The sequence below is a fragment of the Ranitomeya imitator genome, chromosome 6 (assembly GCF_032444005.1).
Source record: "Ranitomeya imitator isolate aRanImi1 chromosome 6, aRanImi1.pri, whole genome shotgun sequence".
NCBI classification, from domain to species: domain Eukaryota; kingdom Metazoa; phylum Chordata; class Amphibia; order Anura; family Dendrobatidae; genus Ranitomeya; species Ranitomeya imitator.
Window position 1 is genome coordinate 486,373,733 of NC_091287.1, and position 26,512 is coordinate 486,400,244.

Consider the following 26,512-nt stretch of genomic DNA (forward strand, 5'->3'; position numbering starts at 1 on the left):
GGAATAGTTAGTCTATTCGTGTCATAGGCGGAGATGTTAAAACTCCAGGAAATTCAGTGCTTGGCACATTCTCTCCATCTATGGAAAAGAAGCACGGCAGGCCTGTAGGACGCTCACGTACACAGTGTATATACTCTGTGGCTTTGGATTCTTGAACGCCTGGCATAGTTCTTCATATATGGCCATGTTTAGGTGGAACACCTGGCTCGCCATCATCATTTCCAAGCGACCATATAAACATTGATAAAACAACAATAGTGGTAGATTTTAAAAACAAATCTCAATTCATCTGGGTTTAATAGCGAAAGAGGCAAATACACAAGAGAGGAGACTTTCAATGACTGGATTATGTAATAAGACCTACACACGTATTATGCACAGAAGAGAATGAATGGATAGATCATAAATCTGGGCAGCTTGAAAGCCAGTTTACTTGTTTATAAACAAAGTGGGTTTGATAAATGTTAGAAAGAAACTTTGTGAAGAAAGAATTTGAACCATCAGACCGTTGTAAAAAAGTGGCAACGCTTCTAAATTCACAAAACAATTAAAGAAAAAAAATTTACTGCACATCCAACTACTTACAAGAAACCTTGGCTAAGAAAAACCATTATTGAAAAATGATCACGATGTTCTTAGTACCCATTTTAATCAAACTATATAAGCCCACTTGGCGCTTCTCAGTGACCTCTTAAGTGGGCCGAGTACACACTTGTGCAATAGATGCACTGTGTACCTAGTGTTCAGAAAAGTACGGTAAGTCTTTGTGTGCAGTCCGTTTACGTCTACAGGGTAGTTAGAATTATGACGAATTCACGGCATTCCAGGGATAGGTGCTCAAGTAGGGTGCAACAGCGGTAATATACAAGAGAAAAAAAAAAAAGACTTGGGGCTCAAATTGTAGATGAACAGTGATATACATACACATGCATACACTGTTCAGCTACAATTTGAGCGCCAAGTTTTTTCTGTTATACAGGGGAGATAGGGCTCAGATGTGACTATTCCTACGTTTTTCTCGGATTTACCAATCAGTATGGATCAGCAACATGCAGCACTCCAGCCACCCACAAACTGGCTGGTGAACCTTGCTGTAGATTGCTTGATGCAAGTACTAGCAATGCAGTTGTGCTGCATCACATGTCGTTTTTTTTCTTTTTTATGCCACTTTTGCACAGGTGATCTCATTAAAACGGCAGCAATTCTCATTAATACTATGCACACAGATGCACCGTAAGTGCCGAACTATTCGCTTACCTTATGCTGCTGTTTGAATTATCAGGAATTCAGTGGGGCGGGTCTTACAGCCTTTGAGTGCTAGCGGGAGTATACAATTTGATCAAAATGTGTACTAAAACCATTAAAGCAGAAAAATTATAAAGCTTAGCAATAAATATAAGCAATCCAATTTGTGATGCCGGACGTTCAGATGGTTCCTTTATGGCAGCTGGTTTTCTGTTTTGCAGCATGGTCACTTCTGGTATTTACTAGGCGAAGCAAAATCATGAGGTCTTGTGTAACCTAGTCACAAGACGACATGACGTTCCTCGCACTACATAATGTCTAGGACACGATCCTTGGGTCTGTAAGAGCTAAAGGTAACGGTGAAGACCCGCAGCCAAGGAGGATCAGACCGAATACCTGACCAGGACAGTGTGAACAGAATTACTCCTTTTCAAATCACCTTACAAAGTTAAATGTTACATCTATGTCTGTTTTTTCCCTTCCCCCACCTCTATAAATATATTTGGTCATAAGCCGTTAGTCTTTATTGTATGCACAGGTCAACGATTAGCCAAACGTCAATCGTAGGAATGAACAATCATTTCCCATTCTAAGGCCGGGGTAACACTTGCGAGTTCAATGCAAGAAACTCACTCGAGTCTCTCGCATCAATATCCGGCACTGATGCCGGCACTGATGCCGGCACTCGGGACCGGAGCGTGCGGCTGGATGTATTTCTATGCAGATGGACGCCACTGTCACGAGTGCCGGCGGCAGTGCCGGCACTTGATGCGAAAAATTCAGGCGACTTTCTCACATTGAACTCGGAAGTGTGAACCAGGCCTAAGACGCCCACTTGCAGACACATTTGTCGGATGAGAATAACTTATAAGTGGGTCTTAAAATTGTTGGTCAGTAGCAAATCAGCTCTCAGAATTTGGTATATCAGGTCAGGGAGTCAAAAGATCAGTGTAACATGGAAAAAAATAATAATAATAATATATATATATATATATATATATATATATATATACACACACACACACACACACACACAGTGGGAGAAAAAGTATTTAGTCAGCCACCAATTGTGGAAGTTCTCCCACTTAAAAAGATGAGAGAGAGGCCTGTAGTTGACATCATAGGTAGACCACAACTATGAGAGTCAAAATTGAGATAACAAATCACCTTGTCCGATTTGGCAAAATTTATTTTACATATGTAACGGGGGCCAGAGTGGTAGTCATGGCGAGGGGCTTCTCTATTTCCCTCACACCCCAGCACCCCGCTGCATTAATAAATGTTTGCAATGTATTTCACCCACCTGTGGGTCAGCATTCTCCTTAGACTGCAAAGTCCCGATTTGTCTCAGCAACACGCAATTACTCTCAAAGTCCAGATTTATTTCCAACAGAACTTTACTTAACTCCTTCAGTTGTATTACAGACGCCGTCCAACAGTCTTCACATATCATATAACAGATGTTTCACCTTCTATGCTGTCACTGGTCTTTCCTGACAACACATCATCTGGTACCATGATCTTCATTCCTGCAGTTTTCTGGATTGTCGGCCTAGCTGGTCCCCAGTGCTCCCTGTCCACTTTCCCTTTCCTTGGGCGAAGTTACAGGATTATGCTTCTAATCCTTATCAGACCGTAGGTCCCGGACATCACAGGAGTTCCCAAAGACTTAACCGCTGACCACTCCTACTGCCCAGATCACACCAGTCACGAAGATGGACGTGTCACCTTTCTAATCTGCTCTGTTCACTGTCCTATTCACAACTGAAAACCTTCTAGAACAATTCCTCTCACGCTGCTCTAGCTCCTCTCTCTAACTCAAAATTACCTCAGGAAGGCACTCTCCCTGCCACTACACTGGCTCTGACCCCTTTCTCAAGTGTCACTACTCTGACTGAAACCAGTTCTCAACACAATCTAATCTCCTACTCTACAGTGCCCCCCAGTGTTCAAACCCGCAACTACACTGCCATAACCCTTGCCAATGCTGACCTACCACTGCCACTGACTGTCCCTATTCCTGCCCCTAACACACATATATCAGAACAGTGTCAGCCATTATCATATTAAACAGTGTCAACTATCATAAACTACACAGGGCACACAGCAAACACAAAACGTACCCAGTTTCATTGGGTAGGCATGCACAGGAATGCAGCTCTCAAACTAGCCACCTGCACACCCCCTTACACATATTATGGTGGAAAATAAGTATTTGGTCACCTAAAAACATGCAAGATTTCTGGCTCTCACAAACCTGTAACTTCTTCTTTAAGAGGCTCCTCTGTCCTCCACTCATCTGTAGTAATGGCACCTGTTTGAACTTGTTTTCAGTATAAAAGACATTAGTCCACAATCTCAGTCACACTCCAAACTCCACTATGGTGAAGACCAAAGAGCTGTCAATGGATGCCAGAAACAAAATTGTAGCCCTGCACCAGGCTGGAAGACTGAATCAGTAATAGGCAAGCAGCTTGGTGTGATGAAATCAACTGTGGGAGGCTGGAGCAATAATAAGAAAATGGAAGACATACAAGGCCACTGATAATCTCCCTCGATCTGGAGCTCCACACAAGATCTCACCCCGTGGGGTCAAAATGATGACAAGAACAGTGAGCAAAAATCCCAGAACCACACGGGGGGACCCAGTGAATACAATATATGGAATGAAGTGGTAGTTCCAGCTCCTTAAAATTCAAAGTCTTTATTTTCCAAGTTAAAACTTCATAGTCATCAAAGAATCCTTGTACATAATGGATGCATAGGCAGCGAAAAAGAACGGTATAAGCAACGCGTTTCGATCAACTAAGATCTTTATCACAGCTTAATCCTACATCTACCTTCTAGTTCTTATAAGGTGTTCCATATACTCTTACACAGCTGATTTGATCACCTGGTATTAATTGCACAGACTGCACCTATCAAAATTACACAGAAAAATTACAAATCTTTAAAACCTCATAATACATATAAATGACATAATACATACAACAACTATTTACAAATAATGGTACATGAATTCATTTCTCCTATTCAGGCCATTTGGATATCTTGTTTCTAGGTTATAAATCCAAAATGCCTCTCTGATTAAGAGGTGTCTTTTTTTAATATCTCCACCGCGCGGTGATTTTTTAAAATTTGTTCTACACCTTGGACTTTCATTGCTGATATATTTCCGGCGTGGTGGGTTCTAAAGTGTTTTGCTACCATGAAAATATTGCGATTATTACTATTTCCTTTTAGTGTGTCTCTAAAATGTTCGGATATGCGCGTCTTTAATTTTCTTGTGGTGCAACCCACATATGTTAGATTACAGAGCTCACAATCTATTTTATAGACCACATTAGTCGTATGACAATTTATGAATTGCTTTATATTATACATTGATTAATTTTTCTTGTCAGTGAAAGTTTTACTTGTAAGCGCATGTTCACATGTGCTGCACGATGTGGTTCCTCACTTGTAGAAGCCATTGACTTCCAGCCATGTTCTCAACTGGGTTCTGGTCAGAAATAGTCCCGGGGAGATTAAGTTTCCTATTGTAGGTGCTCTCCTAGCTACCACATTAATGCCCTCCCCCAATATATTGGATAGTGTAGTGTCATCCTTGAGAATTGGCAAGCGTTTATTAATAATATGTTTTATTTGATTGAATTGTGGGCTATATTGTAAACAGATGAATGGTTTCTTTTTTCTGTGGTCTTTTATTTTTCTATCCTGTTTCCTAGGTGCTAACATGCTTTCTCTATCTTTTTTACCCACTATATTTTCTGCTCTTTTTAAAGACCATCTGGGATAGTTTTTTGCACCCAATTTAATTTCCAGTTCTTTAAATTCTTTATTCATATCATCTGCTCTGCTACAATTTTTTTTAGTCTAGTGTACTCCCCCACTGGTATCGACTTGATGGTGTGTTTGGGATGGCTACTTGTAGCATGCAGGACAGTATTCCCACTGATAGGTTTTATATGCGTTTTGCTAATAACGGTATGACCTTCTGTGCCTAGTAACTCCAGATCCAGGAATGAAATATGTTTCCTATCACACCTGTGAGTGAATTTAATATTAACCCCTTAATGACCGCCAATACGTCTTTTAACTGACCTGAGATATAAGAGAATAGCCTCCCCATACAGATGACAATCCAGCATCTGTCGGTTGTACACTATAGCTGACAACTTGCTGTATCAGCCACGATCAGTATTTGCACCTTCTAAATCTGTTAAACCCCTTAGATGCTGCTGTCAATAGTGACTACATCATTATAAATGGTTAACAGAGTGTGGGGGCTTCTTCTTTATCCCAATTGGTGCCCTCAGATCATGATTTTGTGGTCCTGATGTTTGCGATGGCAATTCATGACCAAATAGCGGCCTTAGAGTCTGCCGGCTGTAGTAATCTGTTTAGAAGTTAGCAACATTTAGGTGGTAAAAATACACATTTTCATTTCTGTCATGCCACTTTGCATTAATAACTGTAAAGCACCTGAAGGGTTAATAAACTACCTGACAGCAGTTTTCAATATGTTTAGGGGTGCTGTTTTTAAAATGGTATCACGTTTGTGGGTTTCCCAATATGTGGGACCCCTAAAGTCACTTCAAACATGGATAAGTCCCTAAAAAAATAAATGTGGTAAATTTCTTTGAAAAAATGAAAAATTGCTGCTACATTTTTAAATCTCCTAAAATGCTAACAAAATAAAATAACATTTTACAAATGGTGCTGATGTAAAGCAGACATGTGGGAAATGTTATTTATTAATGGTTTGCTGTTGTATGACTATCTGGATTAAAGGGATAATCATTCAAATTTAAAAAATTGCTAATTTTTTAACATTTTTCTCAAATTTTTTATATTTTTTATAAATAAACACAAAAAATGTTGAACTAAATTTACCATTATCATAAAGTATAATGTGTCACGAAAAAACAATCTCAAAATCACTGGGATTTGTTGAAGCGTTGCAGAGTTATTACCACATAAATTGACACTGGTCAGATTTCAAAAATTTGGCTCGGTCACTAAGGGGTTAAAACTGTTATTCATGTATTTAATGAAGTCCGGTATGGCAGACATCTCCCCCCCACATGATGAGCAGGTCATCGATGTATCTGCCATACCAGACCACGCCCCCGGAATAAGGATTATCCATAGTATATATTTGTACTCCAAAAAGGCCATAGCCAGATTGGCCAAAGACGGGGAATATTTAGCCCCCATCGGGACACCCGTCTTCTGTAGAAACACATCATCAAAAGAAAAAATATTGTGGGTTAGCAGAAAAAAACCTGCAACAAAAAAAAAAAAAATTTAAATCTTGTGAATATTCACTGTATTTTTCAATATGGAATTCCAAGGCTCTCATAGCCAGTTCGTGAGGTATGCATGTATAAAGCGTTATGACATCGCAGCATAGCCATGTGTATTGGCATTGCCACGTTTTTTTTTGGAAAAAGTTTTCAGGACTTCCCTGGAGTCTTTAATATATCCTGGTAGTCTTAAAACAAGTGGCTGCAGCAGTGTGTCGACCCATTCACACAAGTGCTCGTTCATGGATCCTAGACCAGAGACAATTGGTCTCACTGGTGGTATACTGCTGGTTTTATGTACCTTTGGGAGTCCATACAGTATTGGCAATGTTGAACGAGGTACTAATAAATAGTCCGCCTGTTTTTTATTTATGACTCCCAGGTTAAGACCTTCCTGGATAATTTGATTTATATCTTCATCAAATGTCTTGATGGAATTTCTCATTATTTTTTCATATGTCATTGTGTCTGTTGGAATTTCTCATTATTTTTTCATATGTCATTGTGTCTGATAGTAGTTCACACATTTTTTTCTTTATACTCTTCTGCATTGAGCACAACAATAGATCCTCCTTTATCACTTCTTTTAATTATTATATTTTTCATTTCTTTCAAGCTTTGTAGCGCTTCTCTTACTTTCTTTGACAAATTATTATTTTTGTTGTGATTATATCGTTTCTCTCTATCTTTCAAGCCTTTTTCTAGTGCCTCTTGGAATTGTCCATACTTTCAACTCTATTTTGTATCGGATAGAAGTATGGATTATTTGTAATGAATTTTTCTGATTGATTAATTTCATTTTTTCTTTCCTGAAAGGATAATTCTTGAAGGCACAAAAGTGCCATTTGTTCCTTATAATCCAAGTTTTCATATTCATTTCTAAGATCCTCATTCATTTTTGCTTCCTGAGTATCTTCTTCTGTTAGAAAATGTTTTTGGATGGTCAAATTGCGAATAAATTTGTTTATATCTAATATGGTGTTGAACAAATTAAATTCCATATACGGCACAAAATTAAGACCTAATGAAAAAACTTCTACTTGATCTGTTGTTAATTCCTGTGTAGACAGATTGATTACATTCAATACCTCAGTTTCTTTTTGTAGCGGGTTGTTACTCCCGATGGATTTCTTGGGTTTCCTCCCTCCTCGCCTTTGGCGTTTTTTGACCGCTTATAGCTTTTCTTTCTATTATCCATTGTTGTGTTGTTCAGGGATAAATCTGATGCACTGATGGTTGCGTCTGAAGAGTCAGGGTCAGACGATGTGAACCCCATCTGTGGTCTTTGAGTAGATTTTTTGCGAGACTGGCTGTGTTTGAGTATAGACCTAGGGGTTTTGTATATATTTTCCCGCGGACCCCAATCATAGACTTTATTTGTGGAGTAATCCTTAAGTCTCTTTCAAACTTGCGTTTTTTTTCTGCTCATTATATCCTCCTGTAATGTAGTTACATTCTCTTTCATTTTGGATAGACAGGATTCAAATTGTGGCAAGCTCTTATAGTCATTTATCAATCCGTTAGTTTCTTCAATACTTTTTTGAATTTCTGAAAGTTTTGCTTCATCATGTTTTATTAAGAGTTGCATTAAATTTATCGAGCAGTTTGTCAGTATTTGGTTCCACTCTTTTATAAACTCTTCTGTATATACGATTGTGGGTACTTTTTTTTTATCCTCAAGCCCTTTAGTATCATGTCCTTCACTACATAGTTTTAACTTGGAAAATAAAGACTTTGAATTTTAACCCCTTTCTGACATACGTCATATGTGATCGACCGCGCTCACGGGGGGAACGCGGCCGAGTGTCAGCGGACTATCACAGCTGACATCCGGCACTATGTGCCAGGAGCGGTCACGGACCGCCCCCGGCACATTAACCCCCGGCACACTGCGATCAAACATGATCGCAGTGTTTAGGCGGTATAGGGAAGCATCGCTCCCTGTGGACTTCCCTGAGTCGCCCGGAGCAACGCGATGTGATCGCGTTGCTCCGAAGGTCTCCTACCTCCTTCCTCCCTGCAGCAGGCCCGGATCCAAAATGGCCACGGCATCCGGGTCCGGCAGGGAGGTTGCTTCACAGTGCCTGCTCAGAGCAGGCGCCGGGAAGCCTCCAGGAGTGCACGTCAGATCGCTGATCTGACACAGTGCACAGCAAAGTGTCAGATCAGCGATCTTACACTATAACATGATGCGCCCCCAATGTTATAGTGTAAAAAAAATAAAAATATTCACATGTGTAAAAAAAATTCCTAAAAAAAAATATATTATAATATAAAATTCCTAAATAAAGAAAAAAAAATTATTCCCATAAATACATTTCTTTATCTAAATTAAAAAAACAAACAAGAGTACACATATTTAGTATCGCCGCGTCCGTAACGACCCGACCTATAAAACAGTCCCCCTAGTTAACCCCTTCAGTAAACACCGTAAAAATAAAAATAAAAAAAAATAAAAAAGAGGCAAAAAACACTATCATACTGCCAAAAAGTGCAATAACACGTGATCAAAAAGACGGATATAAATAAACATGGTACCGCTGAAAACGTCATCTTGTCCCGCAAAAAAAAGAGCCACCATACAGCATCATCAGCAAAAAAATTAAAAAGTTATAGTCCTCAGAATAAAGCGATGCAAAAATAATTATTTTTTTCTATAAAAATCGGAATAAAAAGCAATCAAAAAATGTCAGGTGCCCGAAAATGTTACAAATAAAAACGTCAACTCGTCCTGCAAAAACAAGACCTCACATGACTCTGTGGACTAAAATATGGAAAAATTATAGCTCTCAAAATGTGGTAACGCAAAAAATATTTTTTGCAATAAAAAGCGTCTTTCAGTGTGTGGCGGCTGTCAATCATAAAAATCCGCTAAAAAACCCGCTATAAAAGTAAATCAAACCACCCTTCATCACCCCCTTAGTTAAGGGAAAATTTTAAAAAAATGTATTTATTTCCATTTTCCCATTAGGGCTGGGGTTAGGGCTAGGGTTAAGGCTATAGTTAGGGTTGGGGCTAAAGTTAGGGTTGGGGCTAAAGTTAGGGTTAGGATTACATTTACGGTTGGGAATAGGGTTGGGATTAGGGGTAGGGGTGTGTCAAGGTTAGGGGTGTGGTTAGGGTTACCGTTGGGATTAGGGTTAGGGATGTGTTTGGATTAGGGTTTCAGTTATAATTGGGGGGTTTCCACTGTTTAGGCACATCAGGGGCTCTCCGAACGCGACATGGCGTCTGATCTCAATTCCAGCCAATTCTGCGTTGAAAAAGTAAAACAGTGCTCCTTCCCTTCCAGCTCTCCCATGCGCCCAAACAGGGGTTTACCCCAACATATGGGTTATCAGCGTATTCAGGACAAATTGTGAAACAACTTTTGCAGTCCATTTTCTCCTGTTACCCTTGGCAAAATAAAACAAATTGGAGCTGAAGTAAATTTTTTGTGAAAAAAAGTTAAATGTTCATTTTTATTTAACCCCTTCCCGACCCATGACGCCACGTAGGCGTCATGAAAGTCGGTGCCATTCCGACCCATGACGCCTATGCGGCGTCATGGAAAGATCGCGTCCCTGCAGATCGGGTGAAAGGGTTAACTCCCATTTCACCCGATCTGCAGGGACAGGGGGAGTGGTAGTTTAGCCCAGGGGGGGTGGCTTCACCCCCTCGTGGCTACGATCGCTCTGATTGGCCGTTGAAAGTGAAACTGCCAATCAGAGCGATTTGTAATATTTCACCCATTATAACGGGTGAAATATTACAATCCAGCCATGGCCGATGCTGAAATATCATCGGCCATGGCTGGAAATACTAGTGTGCCCCCACCCCACCCCTCCGATCGCCCCCCCACCCCCCCGATCTGGCCGGTACACTGCTCCGGCTCCCCTCCGTCCAGTGCTCCGCTCCCCCCCGTGCTCGTGCCCGCTCCCCCCATGCTCCAATCACCCCCCCGTGCTCCAATCACCCCCCCTGCACTCCGATCCACCCCCCCCCCGTGCTCCGTTCCACCCCTCCCGCGCTCCGATTCCCCCCCCCCCCCGTGCTCCGATCCCCCCCCCCGTGGTCCCCCCCCACCCTATCATACTTACCGATCCAGCCGTGTTCCCGTCCGTCTTCTCCCGGGCGCCGCCATCTTCCAAAATGGCGGGCGCATGCGCAGTGCGCCCGCCGAATCTGCCGGCCGGCAGATTCGTTCCAAAGTGCATTTTGATCACTGAGATAGATTATATCTCAGTGATCAAAATAAAAAAAATAATAAATTACCCCCCCCCTTTGTCACCCCCATAGGTAGGGACAATAAAAAAATAAAGAATTTTTTTTTTTTCCACTGTTAGAATAGGGTTAGGGGTAGGGGTAGGGTTAGGGTTAGGGGTAGGGTTAGGGTTAGGGGTAGGGTTAGGGGTAGGGTTAGGGGTAGGGTTAGGGGTAGGGCTAGGGGTAGGGTTAGGGGTAGGGTTAGGGGTAGGGTTAGGGCTAGGGTTAGGGCTAGGGTTAGGGTTAGGAATGTGCACACGTATTCTGGTCCTCTGCGGATTTTTCCGCTGCGGATTTGATAAATCCGCAGTGCTAAACCGCTGCGGATTTATGGCGGATTTACCGCGTTTTTTTCTGCGCATTTCACTGCGGTTTTACAATTGCGATTTTCTATTGGAGCAGTTGTAAAACCGCTGCGGAATCCGCACAAAGAAGTGACATGCTGCGGAATGTAAACCGCTGCGTTTCCGTGCAGTTTTTCCGCAGCATGTGTACAGCGATTTTTGTTTCCCATAGGTTTACATTGAACTGTACACTCATGGGAAACTGCTGCGGATCCGCAGCGTTTTCCGCAGCGTGTGCACATACCTTTAGAATTAGGCTATGTGCACACGGTGCGGATTTGGCTGCGGATTCGCAGCAGTGTTCCATCAGGTTTACAGTACCATGTAAACATATGAAAAACCAAATCCGCTGTGCCCATGGTGCGGAAAATACCGCGCGGGAACGCTGCGTTGTATTTTCCGCAGCATGTCAATTCTTTGTGCGGATTCCGCAGCGTTTTACACCTGTTCCTCAATAGGAATCCGCAGGTGAAATCCGCACAAAAAACACTGGAAATCCGCGGAAAATCCGCAGGTAAAACACAGTGCCTTTTACCCGCAGATTTTTCAAAAATGGTGCGGAAATATCTCACACGAATCCGCAACGTGGGCACATAGCCTTAGGGTTAGGGTTGGAATTAGGGTTGTGGTTAGGGGTGTGTTGGGGTTAGTGTTGTGGTTAGGGGTGTGTTGGGGTTAGGGTTGTGATTAGGATTATGGCTACAGTTGGGATTAGGGTTAGGGGTGTGTTGGGGTTAGTGTTGGAGGTAGAATTGAGGGGTTACCACTGTTTAGGCACATCAGGGGTCTCCAAACGCAACATGGCGCCACCATTGATTCCAGCCAATCTCGTATTCAAAAAGTCAAATGGTGCTCCCTCACTTCCGAGCCCTGAAGTGTGCCCAAACAGTGGTTTACCCCCACATATGGGGTACCAGCATACTCAGGACAAACTGCGCAACAATTACTGGGGTCCAATTTCTCCTGTTACCCTTGTGAATCTAAAAAAATGCTTGCTAAAACATAATTTTTGAGGAAAGAAAAATGATTTTTTATTTTCACGGCTCTGCGTTGTAAACGTCTGTGAAGCACTTGGGGGTTCAAAGTGCTCACCACATACCTAGATAAGTTCCTTGGGGGGTCTAGTTTCTAAAATGGGGTCACTACTGTTTAGGCACACCAGGGGCTCTGCAAACGCAACGTGACACCCGCAGACCATTCCATCAAAGTCTGCATTTCAAAAGTCACTACTTCCCTTCTGAGCCCCGACGTGTGCCCAAACAGTGGTTTACCCCCACATATGGGGTATCAGCGTACTCAGGAGAAACTGGACAACAACTTTTGGGGTCCAATTTCTCCTGTAACCCTTGGGAAAATAAAAAATTCTGGGCTAAATAATTATTTTTGAGGAAAGAAAACGTATTTATTATTTTCACGGCTCTGCATTATAAACTTCTATGAAGCACTTGGGGGTTCAAAGTGCTCACCACACATCTAGATAAGTTCCTTTCAGGGTCTAGTTTCCAAAATGGGGTCACTTGTGGGGGGTTTCTACTGTTTAGGCACATCAGGGGCTCTGCAAACGCAACGTGACGCCCGCAGAGCATTCCATCAAAGTCTGCATTTCAAAACGTCACTACTTCAATTCCAAGCCCCGGCATGTGCCCAAACAGTAGTTTACCCCCACATATGGGGTATCACCGTACTCAGGAGAAACTGGACAACAAATATTGGGGTCAAATTTCTCCTGTTACCCTTGGGAAAATTAAAAAATTCTGGGCTAAATAATTATTTTTGAGGAAAGAAAATGTATTTATTATTTTCACGGCTCTGCATTATAAACTTCTATGAAGCACTTGGGGGTTCAAAGTGCTCACCACACATCTAGATAAGTTCCTTTGGGGGTCTAGTTTCCAAAATGGGGTCACTTGTGGGGGGTTTCTACTGTTAAGCCACATCAGGGGCTCTGCAAACGCAACGTGACGCCCACAGAGCATTCCATCAAAGTCTGCATTTCAAAACGTCACTACTTCTCTTCCGAGCCCCGGCATGTGCCCAAACAGTGATTTACCCCCACATATGGGGTATCAGCGTACTCAGGAGAAACTGGACAACAACTTTTGGGGTCAATTTCTCCTGTTACCCTTGGGAAAATAGGAAATTCCAGGCTAAAAAATCATTTTTGAGGAAAGAAAAATTATTTTTTATTTTCATGGCTCTGCGTTATAAACTTCTGTGAAGCACCTGGGGGTTTAAAGTGCTCAATATGCATCTAGATAAGTTCCTTGGGGGGTCTAGTTTCCAAAATGGGGTCACTTGTGGGGGAGCTCCAATGTTTAGGCACACAGGGGCTCTCCAAACGCGACATGGTGTCCGCTAACAATTGGAGCTAATTTTCCATTCAAAAAGTCAAATGGCACGCCTTCTCTTCCGAGCCCTGCCGAGTGCCCAAACAGTGGTTTACCCCCACATATGAGGTATCGGCGTACTCGGGAGAAATTGCCCAACAAATTTTATGATCCATTTTATCCTACTGCCCATGTGAAAATGAGAAAATTGAGGCGAAAAGAATTTTTTTGTGAAAAAAAATTACTTTTTCATTTTTACAGATCAATTTGTGAAGCACCTGAGGGTTTAAAGTGCTCACTAGGCATCTAAATTAGTTCCTTGGGGGGTCTAGTTTCCAAAATGGGGTCACTTGTGGGGGAGCGCCAATGTTTAGGCACACAGGAGCTATCCAAACGCGACATGGTGTCCGCTAACGATGGAAATAATTTTTCATTCAAAAAGTCAAATGGCGCTCCTTCCCTTCCGAGCCTTACCATGTGCCCAAACAGTGGTTTACCTCCACATGTGAGGTATTGGTGTACTCAGGAGAAATTGCCCAACACATTTTAGGATCCATTTTATCCTGTTGCCCATGTGAAAATGAAAAAATTGAGGCTAAAAGAATTTTTTTGTGAAAAAAAAGTACTTTTTCATTTTTACGGATCAATTTGTGAAGCACCTGGGGGTTCAAAGTGCTCACTATGCATCTAGATAAGTTCCTTGGGGCGTCTAGTTTCCAAAATGGGGTCACTTGTGGGGGAGCTCCAATTTTTAGGCACACGGGGGCTCTCCAAACGTGACATGGTGTCCGCTAAAGAGTGGAGCCAATTTTTGATTCAAAAAGTCAAATGGCGCTCCTTCCCTTCCAAGCCCTGCCGTGCGCCAAAACAGTGGTTTACCCCCACATATGAGGTATCAGCGTACTCAGGACAAATTGGACAACAACGTTCGTGGTTCAGTTTCTCCTTTTACCATTGGGAAAATAAAAAAATTGTTGCTAAAAGATAATTTTTGTGACTAAAAAGTTAAATGTTCATTTTTTCCTTCCATGTTGCTTCTGCTGCTGTGAAGCACCTGAAGGGTTAATAAACTTCTTGAATGTGGTTTTGAGTACCTTGAGGGGTGCAGTTTTTAGAATGGTGTCACTTTTGGGTATTTTCAGCCATATAGACCCCTCAAACTGACTTCAAATGTGAGGTGGTCCCTAAAAAAAATGGTTTTGTAAATTTCGTTGTAAAAATGACAAATCGCTGGTCGAATTTTAACCCTTATAACTTCCTAACAAAAAAAAATTTTGTTTCCAAAATTGTGCTGATGTAAAGTAAACATGTGGGAAATGTTATTTATTAACTATTTTGTGTCACATATCTCTCTGGTTTAACAGAATAAAAATTCAAAATGTGAAAATTGCGAAATTTTCTAAATTTTCGCCAAATTTCCGTGTTTATCACAAATAAATGCAGAATTTATTGACCTAAATTTACCACTAACATGAAGCCCAATATGTCACGAAAAAACAATCTCAGAACCGCTAGGATCCGTTGAAGCGTTCCTGAGTTATTACCTCATAAAGGGACACTGGTCAGAATTGCAAAAAACGGCAAGGTCTTTAAGGTCAAAATAGGCTGGGTCTTGAAGGGGTTAAACATTCCAAAAATTCCTGTGAAACACCTGAAGGGTTAATAAACTTCTTGAATGTGGTTTTGAGCACCTTGAGGGGTGCAGTTTTTAGAATGGTGTCACACTTGGTTATTTTCTATCATATAGACCCCTCAAAATGACTTCAAATGTGATGTGGCCCCTAAAAAAAAAAAATGGTGTTGTAAAAATGAGGAATTGCTGGTCAACTTTTAACCCTTATAACTCCCTAACAAAAACAAATTTTGCGTGACATATCTCTCTGATTTAATTGCATACAAATTCAAAGTTGGAAAATTGCAAAATTTTCAAAATTTTAACCAAATTTCCTTTTTTTCACAAATAAACGCAGGTAATATCAAAGAAATTTTACCACTATCATGAAGTACAATATGTCATGAGAAAACAACGTCAGAATCACTGGAATCCGTTGAAGCGTTCCAGAGTTATAACCTCATAAAGGGACAGTGGTCAGAATTGTAAAAATTGGCCCGGTCATTAACGTGCAAACCACCCTTGGGGGTAAAGGAGTTAAGGAGCTGGAACTACTTCATTCCATATATTGTATCCACTGCACGTCGGGTCAGGACGAGTTCCGCGCACCTGTGGTGTTGGTGAGCTGGCAGAGGCTTAGCCGCTTTCTTTTGTTTTACTGGACCTAGTGAATAACCTGCATAGAACTGACTAACAAAGACTACCATCAGTAGCACACTATACCACCAGGGACTCAGATCCTGCAGTGCCAGACGTGTCACCCTGCTTAAGCCATTACCTGTCCGGGCCTGTCTGAGGTTTGCTAGAGAGCATTTGGAGTATCCAGAAGAGTATTGGGAGAATGTCATGTAATCTGATGAAACCAAAGTAGAACTGCTTGGTAGAATCAAAGCTCATTGTGTTTGTAGGAGACAGAAAGCTAAATTGCATCCTAAGAACACCATACCTACTGTGAAGCATGGGGTGGCAACATCATGCTTTGGGGTAGTTTCTCTGCAAAGGGACCTGGACAACGGACCCATGTACATGAAAAAATGAATGGGTCCATGTATCGTGAGATTTTGAGTGTAAACCTCCTTCCATCAGAAAGGGCACTGAAGATGAAACGTGGATGGGTCTTTCAGCATAATAATGACCCCAAGCACACCGCCAGGGCAACGAAGGAGTGGCTTTGTAAGAAACATATGAAGGTCCTGGAGTGGCCTAGCCAGTTTCCAGGTCTCATCCCCATAGAAACCTTTGGAGGGAGTTCAAAGTCCATGCTGCCCAGCGACAGGCCCAAAACATCACAGCTCTAGAGGAGATCTGCATGGAGGAATGGGCCAACATACAACCATTGTGCGCCAACCTTGTGAAGACTTACAGAAAACGTTTGACCTCTGTCATTGCCAACAAAGGATATATAACTAAATATTGAGCTGAACTTTTGTTAATGACCAAATACTTATTTTCCACCATAATTTGCAAAATAAATCTTGCCAAATCAGTCAAGGCAATTTTCTGGATTTGTTCTCTCATTTTGACTCTCATAGTTTTGGTCTACCTATGATGTCAATTACAGGCCTCTCTCATCTTGTTATGTGGGAGAACTTGCACAATTGGTGGCTGACTGAATACTTTTTTTCCCCACTGTAACATTGTTTGGGTTTTTTTTTGCTTTGTGTATCTTGTTATTGTGTAGCGTAGCACACGTTTGACAGATGATCTATAGGAATTATCAGGAGACAATAGTGGCAGTCAACGACAAATTGGGTGAACTCTGTAGCCTCTTCTCTACGTGTAAATATATTATACATATACACACAATTTTTCAAGTTTTTTTTAATGTATATCAATTAAAGTATTTACCATTTTAAATAAGGCTTTTTTTTCTATGTTCAACTCAGCAGCTCATTCCCTTGTGTAACCAACATCCATATGGAAGTGAAGGGGAAAGAAGGCACCAAACAATTGTCCATATTAACTCCTCAACATCATTGTTTAATGGAAACAAATACCAAAAAAATGTACTTGAAAAGCAAAATAACGGGGTCCCACCAAAATCGGCAAGCTCAGCGGAAAGTGATGTCTGACTCTCCCTCAACAGATGATGTCAGGAAAAATAAGGTTCCGGTATGTCTGATTTCAGACTGCCTATCCCTTCATTCTCTCTGAAATAAGCCACCACCAGAGGAGTCTGCCAGGTCGGCCAGATTCGGTAAGAAGAGCCTGTGAATTACTTAAGGCCCCTTCACATTAAGCGACGCTGCAGCGATACCGACAACGATCCGGATCGCTGCAGCGTCGCTGTTTGGTCGCTGGAGAGCTGTCACACAGACAGCTCTCCAGCGACCAACGATGCCGGTAACCAGGGTAAACATCGGGTTACTAAGCGCAGGGCCGCGCTTAGTAACCCGATGTTTACCCTGGTTACCATCCTAAAAGTAAAAAAACAAACACTACATACTTACCTACCGCTGTCTGTCCCCGGCGCTCTGCTTCTCTGGTCTGGCTGTGAGCACAGCGGCCGGAAAGCAGAGCAGTGACGTCACCGCTCTGCTTTCCGGCTGACCGACGCTCACAGCCAGTACAGGAGGAGAGCAGAGCACAGCGCCGGGGACAGACAGCGGTAGGTAAGTATGTAGTGTTTGTTTTTTTTTACTTTTACGCTGGTAACCAGGGAAAACATCGGGTTACTAAGCGCGGCCCTGCGCTTAGTTACCCAATGTTTACCCTGGTTACCAGTGAAGACATCGCTGGATCGGTGTCACACACTCCGATCCAGCGATGTCCACGGGAGATCCAGCGACGAAATAAGTTCTGGACTGTGTTCAGCGACCAACGATCTCCCAGCAGGGGCCTGATCGTTGGTCGCTGTCACACATAACGATTTCCTTAACGATATCGTTGCTACGTCACAAAAAGCAACGATATCGTTAATGATATCGTTATGTGTGAAGGTACCTTTATAGTTTCTTTCATCGAAGACTGTTAAGGTTGGCAATTTGCCTACACAAGACACTATGAAATTTACATGAACATACAAACCAAACAGTTTAGTTAGCAGAGCACAACTCCCATTACTCTAAGGGTATTTGAACACAGGAAGTGAGCTCAAAATAAAAAACTCTTCCAAAATGTTTTGAGCCAAAGCACTATAAGTTTAAAATGACTAAGTCCCCTTGTTGCCCATGGCATTAGTGACGGCAATGGTCAAGTTATTTACCTACGCAACTATTTCATCGGCTCTGCGCACGTTCGGGCAGAAAAATCTCTTGTATTTTGCACACGCAAAATGGACAGAGCTGGGAGACAGCCGGGGAAGCACTTGCATGGGTAAATCAGGTCACTGCTGCCATCTGGATTTGTATGGATAGGGAGAAGGATGAGTCCAATGTTTGCCTTCATACTCCCAGGCAGTGATTTACATTTGATACATGATAAGCACAGACCATCAGCAAATATCTGTACTCCTCTGCACTAACGCAATAAATTCCAAAAGTTGGGTTCTTCTTTGAAAAGTTTGTAGTTGATGTTTATCAGAGCTCACAGTTGCCTTCCACAGTTTACAGCACTTCTGAGACACATTAAAGAGAATTAAAGCACTTACCTAAATTGTGTTGCTTTCCTCAGCGCAGGTTATATAAAGGAACGATCCATAAAGCGCTATTAAGAAAAGAATGTTGATGTGAGACTTAAAGCAGCAGTCAGATGTCACAAAGCCGACATTCACCATATCCCTTCTATTTGGATACGGCTCCTCCATATGCATTGTGTCTGAATCAAGGCTCATCAAATAAATATTATGAAAACAGATCTCAGCTAAATGGTATGCTACACGAGAAAAATAGAAAAGTACTGTATGTAAAATGGAATAACCGGCGCATTAAAAATAAACCATTTTAGATCAGAAAATTGACGTTCCGCTAACAGAAAGAAAACTGTAGACGGTCTATGAGTGGATATAAAGAACACTGTATACATGAAAGAACGAAAAGAACGGAGTGCGGGCTGGAAAAGGCGCCCAACACATGGATAGACCTGCTTTATAGGGAACCCTTTAGGATAATTATTATGAATAAAATTAATAGACTGGCTGTATAGATCTTAGAACAATAAAAACGATACACATTGTTTTTAATCCTACGTGCTAGCACCGAGCAACAAAACTTTAAAGCCACATGCAAATTAGCCCAGAAGGGCACTGGGGGCGGGTCAATGCACTAAGTGTATAAACACACCCCAATGTCCGTCCAGACTAATTTGGGGCTAGGAGCTCCCTTATGCCGCATTCACACATCCACGTGTCAAGGTCTAAGTACAGACCATGATACATAGACTGGACATGGGTCTCCAAAACTGAAATTAACAGCATCATATATGCCTACAATGCTATTAAGTCCGGTTTGGGAGATTCGTAGCCAGCCTGTGTGTCATGGTCCGGACTCAGACCATCAGACATGGATGTGTGAATACAGCATTAAACTCATTTTGGAAACGAGAAACTTGCTGTGAAGACTTTTGGTTGGGGTTTGGCCCAAAAAGCATCAATATTCAGCTCAACATTCAATATCACCAAATACAGCTTAAAGGGTTATTCCTATTTTAGACATTTATGGTACATCCACAAGATAGATGTCTGAGACCTCCAAAATAGGCCACAAAGACCCCTATACTCCAAACTACAATCCCGCCTGGTTAGGAGGCTGCAGTAATTCAGAAGGTGGACACGCACGCGCAGTTATCGTCATTTACTTTAATCAGAATTCTGAAAGCAAAGGAGTGAGCATGCTCAGCCGACTTCAGACTCCCCATAGGAGTGAATGGACAAAGCCACACATGCATGTCCACTTACAGTGAGCTAGGCGGTGTGAGTAGGAGTATTTCAGCTTTAAAGATAGGTGTGTCCCCTTTGGATATGCCATAAAAGCCTACGCTGGGAATAATCCTTTGCTTTCAAAATATTTTATTGAATTTTAACTTTAACCGGTAGGATAAATTAGGGAAGGGAGGAGGGGAAAGGGAGGGGTATGGAGGTAGGGAAAAACAAAACCCCTGACAAAAAGGGGGGAAACAGGCAATCATACAGTAGAATAATATAAACACAGTAAGATAACAAGTATTATGTGCAGTTTCACCATACCGTAGTAACTAAGATGAAGAAATATACATCAAAGACCATAGTAGCTAACTAGTAGGTATTAGTATGTGAAGGCCTGTTATAAGTATCAGCTTAATGTATTTAAGTGTACAGAGTAACACGATAGTTTAATAACCTGACACATATTTGATTTTATGTGGATTCATTGAGTATGTATTTAAAACTATGTTGACTGACTGGTAGGAATTAATATATGAAGGCCTGTTATATGTTTTGGCTTAATGTATGGTGTGTAATAACATATCAGGAGACACCAATGGTGATCCTGCGACTATGTGGGCAGTAAAAGATCTGGCTCAATATTAAGGCTAATCTTTGGGAAAGTTGCGTCTATAAACTGTATAGGATGTTGTGAGAGTAGGTGTCAATGTGTGCAGAACAAAACTACAGTTCATGCAGGACCATTGTAGGTTCTTAGAGATTTCCGGCCAAGTTGCTTGGAGATTCCAGGAGGATTTAGGCCGTGGTGCTGTAGAAAGGATAGGCCCTCCACTGGATTTGCAACATAAACGTTTCCAGACAAGAGTTTTATCGTAAGGGTAGAGGAGGGGGACCACGAATATGTAAAGTGTGCCCTCCGAAGTTCCTGTGTAATAGATGCAAAGTCTTTACGCTTTTTCAGAGTGTCTCTAGATAAATCTCTAAAAAATGATAACTGACTATATGAGGAGAGTTGGAAGTTCTTATTGGAGGGGAGATCAAATAATTTACTTCTAATCCAAGCCGGGAAAAAGGAGACAATGATGTCCCTTGGCACGCCTTGTGGGAGAAACGCAGGTCTTTTGATTCGGAAAGCTTTTTCAATAATGTTCGGTTCACTGGCCTCAGGAATGAATTTGTGAATCATTTTAAGAATATAATCCTTCAAATGTGGGGGTTTAATAGATTCAGGAACTCCTCTTATTTTTACGTTATTTCTCCGTCTGTGGTCCTCAAGACTAGCCATATTGCTTTTTAGAGTGTCAATGTCTTTTTGTAGATCATTCAGTATAGTTCCAGATATAGGAGGGGTCAGCGAACTAACCGAGTAGGGAAGATCTAAGCTCCTGGGTGAGAAGTCCTCTTCGCTGTTATCGGATGAGTATACAGAGGGAGAATATGAGTCGCATATAGACGAGGAGCGATCACTTTTGGATGACCTTGAAGAAGATGCCGATGAGGATGAGTCAATGCTCTCTGCAACAGAAGTCAGTGCGTCTCTTATGTAGGACTCAGACGCTGTCTCCATGCCATCTGACTCTGTATTAGGCGGTTTGTAAGAGAGTCTGTAAACAATCATTAACATGGTTTCCGCCATTTTTTCATTAAGGATGTCTCAGAAGCTTGTTAGTAAATTGTCTATATTTATTTTAGTGGGAGGACCTTCTGTTACTGATGTTTCCACTGATCCGAGTAATGGACATGAGGTGATTGATGTGGAGTACTTCTCCTCCAGATCGGTTGAACTGCTGTGGACCTTTAGTTGTGTTTTTTGTGAAGAGCGACTTATTTGTGGCCTGTCCACTGGTTTGAGCTGTGGTATCTCAGGGCTTGTGGACTGACGTTTCTCTTTTGACTGAGATCTGAGCTTCGGTATAAATGAGGGAGCATCATATCTAAGAGTACGAGTTGCTGCTTGTTTCTTAATGTTGTTAGTAGCAGTGAAACTGTTCTCAGTGGGCGGGGTTTCGTCCTGTCTCTCTCTCCCCTGTCCGCGGTTTATCCCCTGTGCAGCCCTGCACCCCATCCCAGCTGGTGAGTGAAGATCTGCGGTACCTGCTTTGGATGACACTATGTGTAGGTCCCGGCTCTTCCTAAAGATATCTGTGCTGCCGTATGTTGTGAGGGAGGCTGTTGCTTCTCCAGCAGCCGAGTCTGTGTCTTTGCCTCCCAGAGCAATGCCGCGGCGAGCCGTGGGCGGTGCAGTGGGCGGAGTCTCGGCGCTCCCTCTGCGTCCCGACTCCGCCTGCTCGGGTGAAGCTGCGGTTCTGGGCCCCCTCCCGGCGGCAGCTCCGGTCTGTGTGAGAGCGGCCAGGGGCTTCGGGGACTTCAGGGCAGGTGTCGCAGGTGAAGGATCTGCAGCCGCTACAGAGCTCCGTTCCCTGGGAGCGAAGTCGCCGCATAAGGTAGGCGGAGTTATGGTAGGGGCCTCGGCGTCTCTCTTACCTCTCGGCCCCGCCGGTACATGCAGGGCAGCGGCTCCCGGTTTGGTCCCGGAGGCTGTGCCTACCCGGGAAAGCTGGGTAGAGGGTCCTGTGTGTCTCAGAGCGGGAGTCGCCCGTAGCGGAGGTCTCTTCATGGTTTTCCCTGCGGCACTATTCAAGTTCTTGTCCTCGGCAGCGGGGCTGCCGCGTACTGTGGGCGGAGTCGTGGGCGGGGTTATGGCTTCTTCTCCGCGTCCCGGCTCCGTCGGCTTAGGAAAGACCGCGGCTTTAGGCCTATGCACGGAGGTAGCTCCGGTCTGCACAGTAGTGGCCGCAGATCTCGCAGATTTCAGTGCGGGAGCTGCAGCAGGCTTCTCTGATGATCCTCCTGCATCTGAGTCCGGGCTGTAGCCTGAGGGCTTTGTTAAGTGAGGTTTTCTGGTCTTCTGAGTGTACGGGCCTGCAGCAAGGCCGAGGCTGGAGCTTGCATGTCCTTTTGCTGTATTTGCCATTATTGAAGTTGCTCTAAAAGAGTTCTGTCCTGCTCCTGGTAGTTTTAGACAGTGTTCAGTGGTCTTTCACCCCAAGAAGTAAGCTATTAGTCGCTTATAATCCGGGATTCAGCAGGAGCTCCCCAGACACAGGTCTGCTCCTGAGCCCGTGCAAGCCACCGGGAATAATCTTTTGAGCCCCTTACATGCTTAGGCCAAGTTCACATGTCCAGTAATCATCCGTTAAAATGGATCCAGCAGCAATTCGTAGATGAAACAATAATTTGTATATATTAATATATATAATCAGTTTTCCTAACATTGTCTATGGGAAACAGGTCCATCAGTTATCTATTTGTTTTGCTCTCTTTTTTTTTTTTACTACTACTACTGGAGGTGGAAAAATATTTAACATACAAGAGAAGATAGTATAGTATTCTGCTACAGATGGATCTGGATAATTTGGAAACTTGGGCTGAAAGGTGGCAGATGAGGTTTAACAATGATAAACAATGATAAATGTAAGGTTATACACATGGGAAGGAGTCAATATCACCATTACACACTGAACGGGAAACCACTGGGTAAATCTGACAGGGAGAAGGACTTGGGGATCCTAGTTAATGATAAACTTACCTGGAGCAGCCAATGCCAGGCAGCAGCTGCCAAGGCAAACAGGATCATGGGGTGCATTAAAAGAGGTCTGGATACACATGATGAGAGCATTATACTGCCTCTGTACAAATCCCTAGTTAGACCGCACATGGAGTACTGTGTCCAGTTTTGGGCACCGGTGCTTAGGAAGGATATAATAGAACTAGAGAGAGTACAAAGGAGGGCAACAAAATGAATAAAGGGGATGGGAGAACTACAATACCCAGATAGATTAGCAAAATTAGGATTATTTAGTCTAGAAAAAAAGACGACTGAGGGGCGATCTAATTACCATGTATAAGTATATAAGGGGACAATACAAATATCTCGCTGAGGATCTGTTTATACCAAGGAAGGTGACGGGCACAAGGGGGCATTCTTTGCATTTGGAGGAGAGAAGGTTTTTCCGCCAACATAGAAGAGGATTCTTTACTGTTAGGGCGGTGAGAATCTGGAATTGTTTGCCTGAGGAGGTGGTGATGGCGAACTCAGTCGAGGGGTTCAAGAGAGGCCTGGATGTCTTCCTGGAGCAGAACAATATTCTATCATACAATTATTAGGTTCTGTAGAAGGACGTAGATCTGGGGATTTATTATGATGGAATATGAACTGGATGGACAAATGTCTTTTTTCGGCCTTACTAACTATGTTACTATGTTACTGGACATATGAATTTTCAAGTATCATAATGATCCATTTGAAACTAATCCAGTAAGAAAAAATTTATTTTCAAAATGGGAGAAAAACGGATGGCTAATTAACGGATCCATTTTCCATTGACTTCAATGTTAACCCCTTTCTGACATGGGACGTACTATCCCGTCGAGGTGGGGCGGGCCCCCATGACCACGGACGGGATAGTACGTCCAGCGCGATCGGCGGCGCTCACGGGGGGAGCGCCGCCGATCGCGGCCGGGTGTCAGCTGTTTATCGCAGCTGACATCCGGCACCATGTGCCAGGAGCGGTCACGGAACCGCCCCCGGCACATTAACCCCTGGCACACCGCGATCAAAGATGATTGCGATGTGCCGGCGGTGCAGGCAAGCTTCCCGCAGGGAGGGGGCTCCCTGCGGGCTTCCCTGAGCCCCCCGCAGCAACGCGATGTGATCGCGTTGCTGCGAGGGTCTCACCTCCCTCCCTGCTTCCTCCAGCCCCGGATCCAAGATGGCCGCGGATCCGGGTCCTGCAGGGAGGGAGGTGGCTTCACAGAGCCTGCTTAGAGCAGGCACTGTGAAGGCTGCAGCGCTGCATGTCAGATCAGTGATCTGACAGAGTGCTGTGCACACTGTCAGATCACTGATCTGTGATGTCCCCCCTGGGACAATGTAAAAAAGTTTAAAAAAAAATGTCAAATTGTGTAAAAAAAAATTAAAAAAAATATTCCTAAATAATGAAAAAATATATATATATTATTCCCCTAAATACATTTCTTTATCTAAATAAAAAAAAACAATAAAAGTACACATATTTAGTATCGCCGCGTCCGAAACGGCCCGACCTATAAAACTGGCCCACTAGTTAACCTCTTCAGTAAATACCGTAAGAAAAAAAAAAAACGAGGCAAAAATATATTATTATCATACCGCCGAACAAAAAGTGGAATAACACGCGATCAAAAAGACAGATATAAATAACCATGATACCGCTGAAAGCGTCATCTTGTCCCGCAAAAAACGAGCCGCCATACAGCATCATCAGCAAAAAAAAAAAAAGTTATAGTCCTGAGAATAAAGCGATGCAAAAATAATTATTTTTTCTATAAAATAGTTTTTATCGTATAAAAGCGCCAAAACATAAAAAAATGATATAAATGAGGTGTCGCTGTAATCGTACTGACCCGAAGAATAAAACTGATTTATCAATTTTACCAAACGCGGAACGGTATAAACGCCTCCCCCAAAAGAAATTCATGAATAGCTGGTTTTTGGTCATTCTGCCTCGCAAAAATCGGAATAAAAAGCGATCAAAAAATGTAACGTGCCCGAAAATGTTACCAATAAAAACGTCAACTCGTCCCGCAAAAAAAAAAGACCTCACATGACTATGTGAACCAAAATATGGAAAAATTATAGCTCTCAAAATGTGGTAACGCAAAAAATATATTTTGCAATAAAAAGCGTCTTTCAGTGTGTGACGGCTGCCAATCATAAAAATCCGCTAAAAAACCCGCTATAAAAGTAAATCAAACCCCCCTTCATCACCCCCTTAGTTGGGGAAAAATTAAAAAAATGTATTTATTTCCATTTTTCCATTAGGGCTAGGGTTAGGGCTAGGGTTAGGGCTAGGGTTAAGGCTAGGGTTAAGGCTACAGTTAGGGTTGGGGCTAAAGTTAGGGTTAGGGCTACAGTTTGGGTTGGGGCTAAAGTTAGGGTTGGGGCTAGGGTTAAGGCTACAGTTAGGGTTGGGGCTAAAGTTACGGTTAGGGTTGGGGCTAAAGTTAGGGTTAGGGTTTAGATTACATTTACAGTTGGGAATAGGGTTGGGATTAGGGTTAGGTGTGTGTCAGGGTTAGAGGTGTGGTTAGGGTTACTGTTGGGATTAGGGTTAGGGGTGTGTTTGGATTAGGGTTTCAGTTATAATTGGGGGGTTTCCACTGTTTAGGCACATCAGGGGCTCTCCGAACGCGACATGGCGTCCGATCTCAATTCCAGCCAAGTCTGCGTTGAAAAAGTAAAACAGTGCTCCTTCCCTTCCGAGCTCTCCCGTGTGCCCAAACAGGGGTTTACCCCAACATATGGGGTATCAGCGTACTCAGGACAAATAGGACAACAACTTTTGGGGTCCAATTTCTCCTGTTACCCTTGGGAAAATACAAAACTGGGGGCTAAAAAATAATTGTGGGAAAAAAAAGATTTTTTATTTTCACGGCTCTGCGTTATAAACTGTAGTGAAACACTTGGGGGTTCAAAGTTCTCACAACACATCTAGATGAGTTCCTTAGGGGGTCTAGTTTCCAAAATGGTGTCACTTGTGGGGGGTTTCTACTGTTTAGGTACATTAGGGGCTCTGCAAACGCAATGT

The 26,512-nt window shown here is 42.7% G+C and overlaps 1 protein-coding gene across 3 annotated transcripts in view; it reads right to left on the minus strand.

Moving 5' to 3' along the window:
* Positions 1–26,512, minus strand: part of TRIQK (triple QxxK/R motif containing) — a 233,056-nt gene that overhangs the window by 187,214 nt on the left and 19,330 nt on the right. Inside the window, exons 2-3 of one of the 3 annotated variants that reach the window (XM_069731614.1) lie at positions 18,672–18,727; positions 1,258–1,317 (exon numbers count right to left, since the gene is read on the minus strand). The exons of 1 other annotated variant lie outside the window; for it this stretch is intronic. The gene's annotated coding sequence lies outside the window, so the exon portion shown is untranslated. The remainder of the gene's footprint in view (positions 1–1,257; positions 1,318–18,671; positions 18,728–26,512) is intronic. One more of the 3 variants, XM_069731613.1, reaches the window with a different exon arrangement.